The sequence below is a fragment of the Ranitomeya variabilis genome, chromosome 1 (genome assembly GCF_051348905.1).
Source record: "Ranitomeya variabilis isolate aRanVar5 chromosome 1, aRanVar5.hap1, whole genome shotgun sequence".
Taxonomy (NCBI): Eukaryota; Metazoa; Chordata; class Amphibia; order Anura; family Dendrobatidae; genus Ranitomeya; species Ranitomeya variabilis.
This window is the reverse complement of record NC_135232.1, coordinates 1,067,710,185-1,067,724,215: the sequence shown is the minus strand read 5'-3', so window position 1 is coordinate 1,067,724,215 and position 14,031 is coordinate 1,067,710,185.

Below are 14,031 nucleotides of genomic sequence, written 5' to 3'. Positions count from 1 at the left end.
CAGAAAATTATTGTAATTACATGTTTTGTTATACACATATTTATTTCCTTTGTGTTTATTGGAACAACACAAAAAAACAGAGGAAAAAAAGGCAAATTGGACATAATTTCACACAACCCTAAAACTGGGCAGGACAAAATTGTTGACACCCTCAACTTATTATCTGGTTGCACACGCTTTGCAATAAATAACTGCAATCAATCGCTTCCTATAACCACCAACAATCTTCTTACACTCTCAGATGGAATTTTGGAGCACTCGTCTTTTGCAAACTGCTCCAGGTCTATCATATCTGAAGGGTGTCTTCTCCCATCAGCAATTTAAAGATCTCTCCACAAGTGTTCAATGGGCTTTATATTTGTTCTCATTGCTGGCCCTTCAGAACTCTCCAGTGCTTTGTTTCCATCCATTTCTAGATGTTTCTTGAAGTATGTTTGAGGTCATTGTCCTGCTGAAAGAACCATGACCTAGGACGCACACCCATCTTTCTTATACTCGGCACTACATTGCGACCCAAAATCCATTGCTAATTCTCAGATTTCATGATGCCTGGCATACAATCATGGTACCCAGTGCAGCAAAACAACCCTAACATATCTTTGACCCTCCACTACATTTGACTGTCGGTACCGTGTTCTTTTCTTTGTAGGGCTCATTCCATTTTCGGTAAACAGCAGAATGATGTGCTTTACCAAAAAGCTCTATGTTGGTTTCATCTGTCCACAAGAGGCTTTTCTGGATGGATTTTGGCTTACTCATGTACATATTGGCCACCTGTAGTCTAGCTTTTTTATGTCTCTGTGTCAGCAGCGGGGTCCTCCTGGGTCTCCTGCCATAGTGTTTCATTACTTTCAAATGTCAACGGATAGTTCGCCCTGACACTGTTACACCCTGAGCCTTCAGGACAGATGGAATTTCTTTGGAACTTGATTGGGGCTGCTTATCCACCAACCGGCCTATCCTGCGCTGCAACCTTTCATCAATTTTTCTCTGCTGTCCATGTCCAGGGAGATTAACTATAGTGCCATGGGATCTAGTATTCAGTCACTATGTGGTCTGGTCATGCTGTGTCGATATTTCTCCCTTGTATGTGGAATTTTTTTGGTCGCTAAATGCTGATAATATGTTGTCTGGTCACGATGTGGAGGTATTTCTCCCTTGCATGTGGTATTATTGGTCTTGGAATAGTGGATTGTATTGTTCATGGTGGTCATTTGTTCTCTCTGATATTAATTAGGATATTATTTATTTTCATAAGTAACTAAATACTTATAAGATAAGATGCACTTACAAGGGTTCTCCAGTGAAAACAAGCAGTCACCTCTCCACAGGATAAGTGATAACTTATTGATTGGTGGGGGTCCGACTCCTGGGATGTGCACTGATCAGCAGAATGTGGAGCTTTTATCCCCATTAGACTGGAGCACCATGTGCAGCTTGACCACTCACCCATACATTCACCCTGTGGCTATGAGCACTGCACTTGTTCTCTTACTGCAAGCCCTAAAGAGAATGCATGGAGCTGCGGTAAGACCGTTTTAAAATGGGCATAAAGGTGTCCTGCCAGAAATAAAACTTCCCAATTCTTCTGATTGTACATCCCAATTATGGTGGCACACAGTAGATGTGCAGGAACCTCCTGTGTTTTACAGTCAACGCTCCACTATAAAGGAGATAACGGCTAACAGGTATTTGCATATAGCCGGAGCATGGGCCCCTAGAATCAATTCCTCCTGTGGGACCCACATACCCCAGTCCGTCGGTGGGTGTCTACAATTTTGTCCAGTTCATTTTTAGGGGTTTGTGTGATATTGTGCCCAATTTGCCTTTTTTCTCCCTTTTTATGAGTTCCAATATACACAAAGGAAATAAACATGTGTAATTGCAATAATTTTGTGGGAGAAATACTTAATGTTCTGGAACAGTTTCAAACGTGCCAACACTTTCAGCCGTGACTGTGTATATGTATTTGTGAATGTGTGTGTGTGTATATATATATATATATATATATATATATATATATATATATATATATATATATATATATATATATATACACTCACCGGCCACTTTATTAGGTACACCATGCTAGTAACGGGTTGGACCCCCTTTTGCCTTCAGAACTGCCTCAATTCTTCGTGGCATAGATTCAACAAGGTGCTGGAAGCATTCCTCAGAGATTTTGGTCCATATTGACATGATGGCATCACACAGTTGCCGCAGATTTGTCGGCTGCACATCCCAAAGATGCTCCATACAAGGCAGGATGGATCCATGCTTTCATGTTGTTTACGCCAAATTCTGACCCTACCATCCGAATGTCGCAGCAGAAATCGAGACTCATCAGACCAAGCAACGTTTTTCCAATCTTCTACTGTCCAATTTCGATGAGCTTGTACAAATTGTAGCCTCAGTTTCCTGTTCTTAGCTGAAAGGAGTGGTACCCGGTGTGGTCTTCTGCTGCTGTAGCCCATCTGCCTCAAAGTTCGACGCACTGTGCGTTCAGAGATGCTCTTAGGCCTACCTTGGTTGTAACGGGTGGCGATTTGAGTCACTGTTGCCTTTCTATCAGCTCGAACCAGTCTGCCCATTCTCCTCTGACCTCTGGCATCAACAAGGCATTTCCGCCCACAGAACTGCCGCTCACTGGATTTTTTTTCTTTTTCGGACCATTCTCTGTAAACCCTAGAGATGGTTGTGCGTGAAAATCCCAGTAGATCAGCAGTTTCTGAAATACTCAGACCAGCCCTTCTGGCACCAACAACCATGCCACGTTCAAAGGCACTCAAATCACCTTTCTTCCCCATACTGATGCTCGGTTTGAACTGCAGGAGATTGTCTTGACCATGTCTACATGCCTAAATGCACTGAGTTGCCGCCATGTGATTGGCTGATTAGAAATTAAGTGTTAACAAGAAGTTGGACAGGTGTACCTAATAAAGTGGCCGGTGAGTGTATATATATATATATATATATATATATATATATATATATTGTGATGCAGTGACCCCGTTACAGCTAGGGGGCGCTGTGTGTGCTCCTCAGGATTTGCATGGAGGCGTATCTGTGTTTATGATGATGATAATGAGATAGTGACCAGCAGGATTGTAAATGGCCGGTATGTGTCACAGAGGGAGTCTGCGCTGTAAGCCTGAAGTAATGTTGTTAATGGACCTGTAGTCCCACAAGTGTTTGTATAATTGTGAAGGGAGGTTTACAGGGATAGTTATGAGAGCTGGACGGGTCGAACTAGCCACATACACCTCCCAGCTATGGGAGTGGTTACAACTACATAATGTGACCATGGTGTGGTCACATGGTCTGGGGTGTAGTGGTCTCTGTAATGGAGATCCTGGACGGCTTGTGTGTTGGATGGTCCCAGGTGGGGACGGACGTCCTGAATAGCGCACTGAGTGGCCTGTGTTGGAAGTCCTGGGAGTAGGACTTCCTGAATAGCACAATCTGTGTTAGAAGTACTGGGAGTAGGATTCCTGAAGAGCACATGGGGAGGCATGGATGCAGAGTCTGCAACGGCACTGCACTGGGGGAGCTACAGTCCGTCTGAGGATCTGGACAGTCAGGTGGCCTAGTGAGCAAGGCATTATCCCGGATGGTGATCCCAGGTCGGCAGTTTCCCTGAGAGAGAGGACTGACAGGAGTCAGCATGTGGAGCAGGAGCTCCTGGAAGGTAACCCAGAGTATGGGGAACTGTGTGCACTGACAGGGGGTCAGTAATGAACTGTGTGGTCTCACACGGTAACTGAAGTGAAGTCCAGCGTATTTAGAGACTGCGAACCAATATCATGTGCGCTATATGACTAGAGACATTGGTACGGCGTACGGACACCCTCGGGAACTAGTCAAGGAGGGCTGGCGGGTGTAGTGTCTGATCTGTGAGTTAAAGCCGTATAAGAAGTAACTACGTTAAAGCCGCAACTAAATGTCATCTGTTGGTGCCTATTGTGTTCCATGAAGTGTAATGGACTGTGCATGACCCGGTTTATGATGCCATAATAAAACACATGGACTGTTTTTGTGAGAAAAACGTGCCTGTGTGAGTCCCGTTGCTAAGCAAGTGTCCCCAACACATGCGGTAAGCGCTATCTCAATATATATATATATATATATATATATATAAATAGATATATATATTGTGAGGCAGTGACCCCTGTTGCAGCTAGGGGGCGCTGTATGTGCTCTCCAGAATGTGCATGGAAGCGTAGTGAGGCCATGAGGGCGTATGGGTGTCACAGGTGTGGCTGTGATTAGAATGGTGAAGCAGTGACTGATTAAAAGCCCTGTAGTAGAGGGGGAGGTGTGTCAGTATTGGTTTGGAAGCAGACAGAGCAGTTGTCTGCAGAGCTCTTTGTCTGTGGAGCAACACAAGGGCAAAAGGAACTGACACCCTGCGTCCTGGGCTGTCTTGTGTTGCCAGGCTGCAATCCGGAGGATAGCGTGATGTGCATGGCGTGAGTAGAGACTTGGTATCGGCGGGCGGTCGCCCCAGGGAAACTGGACAAAGGGAAGTCTGGCCTGTGTAGGGACTGCAAAGGTAAAGCCGGTTACTGTGTATTTCTGATGGACTGTGTGAAGAAGCCGTGTGCTGTGCATTTTCCTTTGGCCTGGATGAAGAAGCCGTTTACTATGTATTGCTAAATGACTGTGTGAAGTAACACAATAAAGAAACGTTTTGTTTGAACTTGCTTAGATCACTGCCGTTTCATTGCGCATGGTCCTACCGCTACATCATAATAATATATATATATATATATATATATATATATATATATATATATATATATATATATCTCTATTGTAAGGTTTCTCTTACTGAGAGTGTTGGGGGACACTCGCTTGACCGCGATATTTAAGCACACAGCACGGGATTATAAAAGAAAGCAGTCCATACGGTTTATTAAGCCACATAAACCGGGTTAAGCACAGTTCATTACATAGAATACAACAGGCACCAACAGTCTCTTTGGTACCTGACGGGAGCTCCTGCTCCACCTTGCCGACTCTTCCAACAGCCTTTGGGTAAGCTGCCTAACGGGGATCACCAACTCGCCTGGTCAATACACAGTAGTAAGTCCCGATCTCACCGAAGGACTCCAGCTTCCCCACACTCTGTTAACATGCTTCTGGGTAAGCTGCCTAACGGGGATCCCCAACCTGCCTGTCCGGCACACAGTAGTCAGTCCGGACCTCACCGAAGGACTGCAGCTTCCCCACACAGGAACAGTCTCTGGCTCCGCAGATCCTGGTCCTCATCTCGTTACCACAGGTCCTGGACCCCGTCCTCCACCTGTCAGCTTAGGTCCTGGACCCCGTCCTCCACCTTTCAGCTTAGGTCCTGGACCCCGTCCTCCACCTTTCAGCTTAGGTCCTGGACCCTGTCCTCCACCTGTCACAACAGGTCCTGGACCCCGTCCTCCACCTGTCAGCTTAGGTCCTGGACCCCGTCCTCCACCTGTCAGCTTAGGTCCTGGACCCCGTCCTCCACCTGTCAGCTTAGGTCCTGGACCCCGTCCTCCACCTTTCAGCTTAGGTCCTGGACCCCGTCCTCCACCCGTTACCTCAGGTTACTAGGTTCACGCCGGTGGCCTAGTCCGGGTATTCTTCAGGACGTCCTTCCGCAGCCGGGCACGTCCAATACCCAGGCCACCCGAAGCCAAGTCTCACGGTCTTAGGTGCTCTCCGGACCCTAGTCATTCCTAGGCCAATCCAGCACCATTCGGGACCCTAGTCATTCCTAGGACAGTCCCGCACCGTTCCCAGGTGCTTTCAGGACCCTAGTCATTCCCAGGACGATCCAGCACCTTCATCGGTCAGGTCCATACACAGGTACCACACAGGACCTACCGGACACGCCTCCCATGTGACCCACATCCTGGTCACATTATATACCTGAAACAACACCCCTGGATGTGTGTGTGGATGTGTGGCTAGTCTGACCCTCCCGTCTCTCATGACTAGCCTAGTAAGTCACCCAAACTTAACTATACACATTACCGAAACTCTTGAGGGACTACAGGTCCCAGCATAAACACAATACATCAGACTTACTACGCAGACTCCCTCTGCGATACATATCGGCCATTCACAACACTGCCGATTACAGGTTCACCACAACAGATACGCCTCCATGCATATCTCGCAGAGCGCACAGAGCGCCCCCTAACTGCCACAGGGGTCACTACACCACCACATATATCACACTATATATCTATATATTCACAAAAAAGGAACAGCACAAACTTTAAACTTATCTCCGGGTGCAATTTCCTCCAGGTAACCTGTTCACCGGTTAACTCAAATGCATAAAGTCCAAAAAAGAAGGCAGCACTCCATTTTCCATATAACTGTGCAGAGTTTAATCAGACCACATGTCTGTGCAGTGACGTTTCGGCTCTGAATGAGCCTTTCTCAAGCAGTGGTTACATCAGCTGTGTGCATATTTATACCTTTTTAACATGATCCTTAATAGGTGCCATTTGTGTTCAATAAAATGCAATACAAAAAAAAAAATCCTTCACATGTTCAATTTGCCCTCTAGTGGTATCTTTGTAAAGTGCATATGTGCTTTTGTGTAAAATAGGTTATATATTAGTAAACTAATCCATCCAAACATTGTACTGTATATATTATGTTCATATTCCACTTGTTCTTACCCCCAGTGTGACCCGCTACTAATGGAGGACAGCATTTTTCTCGGCGTTCCTACAATTCAACTGCGCATGTCCAGCGCGTCATATAACTGTGTCACCAGCAAAGCACCCCCACACCATCACACCAGCAGTGGTTTCCTAGCAGCTATTTTACCATGAAGGCCTGCTGCACAAAGTCTCCTCTTAACAGTTGTTGTAGAGATGTGTCTGCTGCTAGAACTCTGTGTGGCATTGACCTGGTCTCTGATCAGAGCTGCTGTTAACCTGCGATTTCTGAGGCTGGTGACTAGGAAAAACTTATCCTCAGAAGCAGAGGTGACTCTTGGTCTTCCTTTCCTGGGGCGGTCCTCATGTGAGCCAGTTTCTTTGTAGCACTTGATGGTTTTTGCCACTGCACTTGGGGACACTTTCAAAGTTTTCCCAATTTTTTGGACTGACTGACCTTCATTTCTTAAAGTAATGATGGCCACTTGTTTTTCTTTACTTAGCTGCATTTTTTTCTTGCCACAATACAAATTCTAACAGTCTATTCAGCTGTGTATCCACCAGACGTCAACAACAAAACTGATGGTCCCAACCCCATTTATAAGGCAAGAAATCGTACTTATTAAACCTGACAGGGCACCCCTGTGAAATGAAAACCATTCCCGGTGACTACCTCTTGAAGCTCATCAAGAGAATGCCAAGAGTGTGCAAAGCAGTCACCAAAGCAAAAGGTGGCTACTTTGAAGAACCTAGAATATAAGACATAATTTCAGTTGTTTCTCACTTTTTTGTTACGTATATAATTCCACATGTGTTAATTCATAGTTTTGATGCCTTCAGTGTGAATATACAATTTTCATAGTCATGAAAATACGTAAAAATCTTTAAATGAGGTGTGTCCAAACTTTTGGTCTGTATATATATATATATATATATATATATATATATATATATATATATATATATATATGTATATATATACTGCTCAAAAAAATAAAGGGAACACTAAAATCCCACATCCCAGATATCACTGAATGAAATATTCCAGTTGTGCATCTTTATTCATTACATAGTGGAATGTGTTGAGAACAATAAAACCTAAAAATTATCAACGTAAATCACAACTAATATCCCGCTGAGGTCTGGAGTTGTAATGATGCTCAAAATCAAAGTAAAAAAGGAAGTTACAAGCTGATCCAACTTCAGTGGAAATGCCTCAAGACAAGGAAATGATGCTCAGTAGTGTGTGTGGCCTCCACGTGCCTGTATGATCTCCCTACAATGCCTGGGCATGTGCTCCTGATGAGGCGGCGGATGGTCTCCTGAGGGATCTCCTCCCAGACCTGGACTGAAGCATCCGCCAACTCCTGGACAGTCTATGGTATGAAGTCCCATGTCCCAGATGTGTTCAATCAGATTCAGGTCTGGGGAACGGGCGGGCCAGTCCATAGCTTCAATGCCTTCATCTTGCAGGAACTGCTGACACACTCCAGCCACATGAGGTCTGGCATTGTCCTGCATTAGGAGGAACCTAAGGCCAACCGTACCAGCACATGGTCTCACAAGGGGTCTGAGAATCTCATCTTGGTACCTAATGGCAGTCAGGCTACCTCTGGCGAGCACATGGAGGGCTGTGCGGCCCTCCAAAGAAATGCCACCCCACACCATTACTGACCCACTGCCAAACCGGTCATGCTGAAGGATGTTGCAGGCAGATCGCTCTCCACGGCATCTACAGACTCTGTCACGTCTGTCACATGTGCTCAGTGTGAACCTGCTTTCATCTGTGAAGAGCACAGGGCGCCAGCGGCGAACTTGCCAATTCTGGTGTTCTGTGGCAAATGCCTAGCGTCCTGCATGGTGTTGGCCTGTGAGCACAACCCCCATCTGTGGACGTCGGGCACTCAGACCATCCTCATGGAGTCGGTTTCTAACCGTTTGCGCAGACACATGCACATTTGTGGCTTGCTGGAGGTCATTTTGCAGGGCTCTGGCAGTGCTCCTCCTATTCCTCCTTGCACAAGGCTGAGGTAGCGGTCCTGCTGCTTGGTTTTTGCCCTCCTACGGCCCCCTCCACGTCTCCTGGTGTACTGGCCTGTCTCCTGGTAGCGCCTCCAGCCTCTGGACACTACGCTGACAGACACAGCAAACCTTCTTGCCGCAGCTTACATTGATGTGCCATCCTGGATGAGCTGCACTACCTGAGCCACTTGTGTGGGTTGTAGAGTCCGTCTCATGCTACCACAAGTGTGAAAGCACAACCAACATTCAAAAGAGACCAAAACATCAGCCAGAAAGCATTGGTACTGAGATGTGGTCTGTGGTCCTCACCTGCAGAACCACTCCTTTATTGAGTGTGTCTTGATAATTGCCAATAATTTCCATCTGTTGTCTGTTCCATTTGCACAACAGCATGTGAAATTGATTTTCAATCAGTGTTGCTTCCTAAGTGGACAGTTTGATTTCACAGAAGTTTGATTTACTTGGAGTTATATTCTGTTGTTTAAGTGTTCCCTTTATTTTTTTGAGCAGTGTATATATAGTAGTTTGGCATGGCCATACTCGTACTACACGGAACAGTGAAACGTGCGTCGGGGCTCCCTGCCTGACCACACAATCTCATCTGTTTATATCCTCAGTAATTTTGTTATATCCACCTATGCAACCATTCTATGGATGAGACCCCCATCTCTCCCTTCGCTTACTTTTTGCTGCTCTCGTCGCTCTACCTCATATGCCCTTGTTTATCATTGCTTCTTTGCACATATCTGTTTGCTAGCTTTGAGTGTTTCAATCATTGATAATCACTGGATACTTTATTGTATTATTCTCTTATTTATAATGCACTACATTTCTGCACCTTAGCTGCTATCCTTGACATTACATGCCGCTAGCACATTCACACTGTATTTATTATTGCTTCATTTTGGGGTGTGAATTATCCTCCCTCCATTTGCATCTTATATACAACAAGAGCCATTCCGTCCCTCACATCCTCTGGTTGCCCGGATTACTTTAGCTTACCTCGCACATGCACTTTTCTGCATTTATAGCGCCACTGATCATGTAACTTGGTCATTTATTTATTCGCCCAGCAGACGGCTCTACTATATTATGGTGACTTTGATTTGTGATTTTTTTTTTTGCTCCTATTTGGGTTCCCCTGTATTGTACACTATGTATTCATTGATTTACTCTGCCCTCTATTTCTTCCCATTTATTATTGTCTTTATTTATTGGATAATAAAAATATCTATATGTTTTCATGTGGGTGTATCTACTTCCCTTTCTTTGTGGGCATACATACCCATTTCTTGGAGATGTTTATCAACTAAAAACTGTAAGGGTATGTGTCCACGTTCAGGATTGCATCAGGATTTGGTCAGGATTTTCCATCAGTATTTGTAAGCCAAAACCAGGAGTGGAACAAATAGAGGAAAAGTATAATAGAAACATATGCACCACTTCTGTATTTATCACCCACTCCTGGTTTTGGCTTACAAATACTAATGGAAAATCCTGACCAAATCCTGATGCAATCCTGAACGTGGACACATACCCTAATAGTTTAAAGGGGTTGTCCAGTATAGAATGACAAGTTTGCACACACTGTGCGCTGCAGGGATTCGCTGTGATCTGCACTAGGAATGGCGGTCCAGTATGCGATATGCATACTCCCAGGCAGAACCTGTCCAGTGGGACCAGCCTCGCTCAATACACTTGTACTGATGGGTTCTGCCCCAGAGTTGGCATACCACATACATTGACTTCATGTAGTCATGTGAATAATTAGGCCTGATGGGAGGTGATGGGAGCCATGGGGCACTGCTGAAGACACTGGGGGCATCGCTGACGACACGGGGGGCATCGCTGACGACACGGGGGGCATCGCTGACGACACGGGGGGCATCGCTGACGACACGGGGGGCATCGCTGACGACACGGGGGGCATCTCTGACACAGGGGCATCGCTGACGACACGGGGGCATCTCTGACACAGGGGGCATCTCTGAGGACACGGGGGCACCTCTGAAATGGGGGCATCGCTGAGGACACGGGGGGCAACTCTGACGACACAGGGGGCATCGCTGACGACACAGAGCTCAGACTGAGATCCGCCCTGAAGATGAGAATCCTGATGGAAGCTTTATGATGGCTGACCTGAACACTTCAGCCCCGGAGACACCAGGGGAGATAAACCACCGTGTAATGTTTCGGGAGGTGACATGGACACACCCGATAACTACAAATAAATATTTGTTAACAACAGTGTTCTGCACAGGATTGTTACAGTAGGAGGCTGCTGCTGCCGTCACAGGGGGCTTGTGTGGGGGCTGGGTCCCCGCTGCCATAGCTGCAGTATACCGCGCTGTTCACACTGTCACACACACTTCATCCAGCGGTAATGCACGGAGCCCCCTACTCAGGCCCGGATTTAGGGGTGGGCCCAAGGGGCCCGGGCCCTGGGCCACCCACCAAGCAGGGGCCTCCCACCAATATAGGGATAAACATCTCAAAACATGTAAAATACACGTCTCTTTGCTGTGAACCATTTTTAATGATAAGGAACATTTAACAAAAGAGAAACTATTGAAAGTGGCTACTGGCTACGGTCCTACATCTCAGTGGCTGGCGCAGAGCAGCAGAGTCCTGGCACCTGACCTGCATCAGCATCCACTGACCTGGCTAGCCTAGCCAGACTTCCTTAGTACCCTCCCTGTACCTAATGCTTAGCTTGTGGCATGTGGCAGCCTTCTCCGATAATAATAATAATCTTTATTTTTTATATAGCGCTAACATGTTCCGCAGTGCTTTACAGTTTGCACATTATCATCGCTGTTCCCGTTGGGGCCCACAATCTAAATTCCCTATCAGTATGTATTTGGAATGTGGGAGGAAACCGGAGAACCTGGATGAAACCCACGCAAACACGGAAAGAACATATAAACTCTTTTCAGATGTTGTCCTTGGTGGGATTTAAACCCAGGACTCCAGCGCTGCAGGGCTGCTGTGCTATCCACTGAGATACCGTGCTGCCCACCAACAGAAGCTTCTAAGCGCTACCCATTCAGCTATATGCTCGCTACCTCAGATTAGATCAGATGAGAGTTTGCTCAGCTACCTTTGAGGAAGGAGGCGGAGCCACGATGTCGGCGCGAAAAGAGGATTCTTCACGGCGGAGCGCGGCAGGACTTCACTTCACTTCAGATCCAGAGGTGAAGTGGTGTGTCTGTCTGTGTGTGTATCTGTCTGTGTATCTTTCTTGCAGCTCCTGTCCTATACAGTACCATACTGTATATACAAGTCCACACTATATCCTGCATTACAGTGTGTCTGTGTATACTGTATGTATATAGTGTGGACCTGTTTACAGTATAGTGCTGTGTATACACTTTGTACAGCCCCTCAGCCTCTATTCTATATACAGCCAACACAGCAACAGCCTCTGATACAAACAGCCCGGCAGCAGCCCCCTTATATATACAGCCCAACAGAAGCCTCTCATACATATACAGCCCAGCAGAAGCCTCTCATACATATAGAGCCCAGCAACAGCCTCTGACATATAGAGCCCAGCAGAAGCCTCTCATATATATATATATATACAGCTCAGCAGAAGCCTCTCATACATATAAAGCCCAGCAGAAGCCTCTGACATATAGAGCCCAGCAGAAGCCTCTCATACATATAGAGCCCAGCAGAAGCCTCTGACATATAGAGCCCAGCAGAAGCTTCTCATACATATAAAGCCCAGCAGAAGCCCCTCATATATATACAGCCCAGCAGAAGCCTCTGACATATAGAGCCCAGCAGAAGTCTCTCATACATATACAGCCCAGCAGAAGCCTCTGACATATAGAGCCCAGCAGAAGCCTCTCATACATATAAAGCCCAGCAGAAGCCCCTCATATATATACAGCCCAGCAGAAGCCCCTCATATATATACAGCCCAGCAGAAGCCTCTCATACATATACAGCCCAGCAGAAGCCTCTGACATATAGAGCCCAGCAGAAGCCCCTCATATATATACAGCCCAGCAGAAGCCCCTCATATATATACAGCCCAACAGAAGCCCCTATATATATATATATATATATATATATATACAGCCCAGCAGAAGCCTCTCATACATATAAAGCCCAGCAGAAGCCTCTCATATATATAAAGCCCAGCAGAAACCTCTCATACATATAAAGCCCAGCAGAAGCCTCTCATACATATAAAGCCCAGCAGAAACCTCTCATACATATAAAGCCCAGCAGAAGACCTTCATATACGTACAGCCCAGCAGAAGCCTCTCATACATATACAGCCCAGCAGCAGCCTGACATATAGAGCCCAGCAGAAGCCCCTCATATATATACAGCCCAACAGAAGCCCCTATATATATATATACAGCCCAGGAGAAGCCTATCATACATATAAAGCCCAGCAGAAGCCTCTCATATATATATAAAGCCCAGCAGAAGCCTCTTATATATATATATATATATATAAAGCCCAGCAGAAGCCTCTCATATATATAAAGCCCAGCAGAAACCTCTCATACATATAAAGCCCAGCAGAAGACCCTCATATATATACAGCCCAGCAGAAGCCTCTCATACATATAAAGCCCAGCAGAAGCCTCTCATACATATAAAGCCCAGCAGAAGCCTCTCATACATATAAAGCCCAGCAGAAGACCCTCATATACATATAGCCCAGCAGAAGCCTCTCATACATATACAGTCCAGCAGCAGTCTTTGATATAGACAGCCCAAATTTCTACACTATACATATGTACATATTTTAATCTTTAACGCCCTTTCAGGACTTCAAGGGCTGACAAGGTCAGATATACTGCGTGAATTGGTGACATCATTAGTGATTTTGCAGCACACAAATCAAGGAAAGTGCCCGGAGTGTAGAAAATAAATGATTTTACCAGAATTACTCTGCGAAAAATGATTTTTGTAAATAAACTTGCGTTCGTTTAATTTTGTGTTTTTGCATTACATATTGCAGCACCTTGAAAAATGGGCCCCAGGCCACCCACCCAGGGCCGCCATCAGGGCATGACAGCCATGACTGGCGTATGGGGCCCGGTGAGCAGAGGGGGCCCGCATCGGGCCCCGTCTCATCTGCTCACCGGGCCCCCCCCTGCAGGTGCTGCAGCACACTATTGACGTGCGGGCCCCGTGCCCGCACGTCAATAGTTAACAGCGGCCGCCAGCCAGTCGGAGGCTGGCAGCTGACTTGAGCGGCCGCATTGCGCAGCCGCAGTCGCACTTCGCCGGCGTCTGACGTCATTGTCAGCCGCCGGTGAGTACGTCCTTCACCTGCGTGGAGGAAGAGAGCTTTGCCCGCCGCAGGAGCATGGCAAGGTAAGAACTC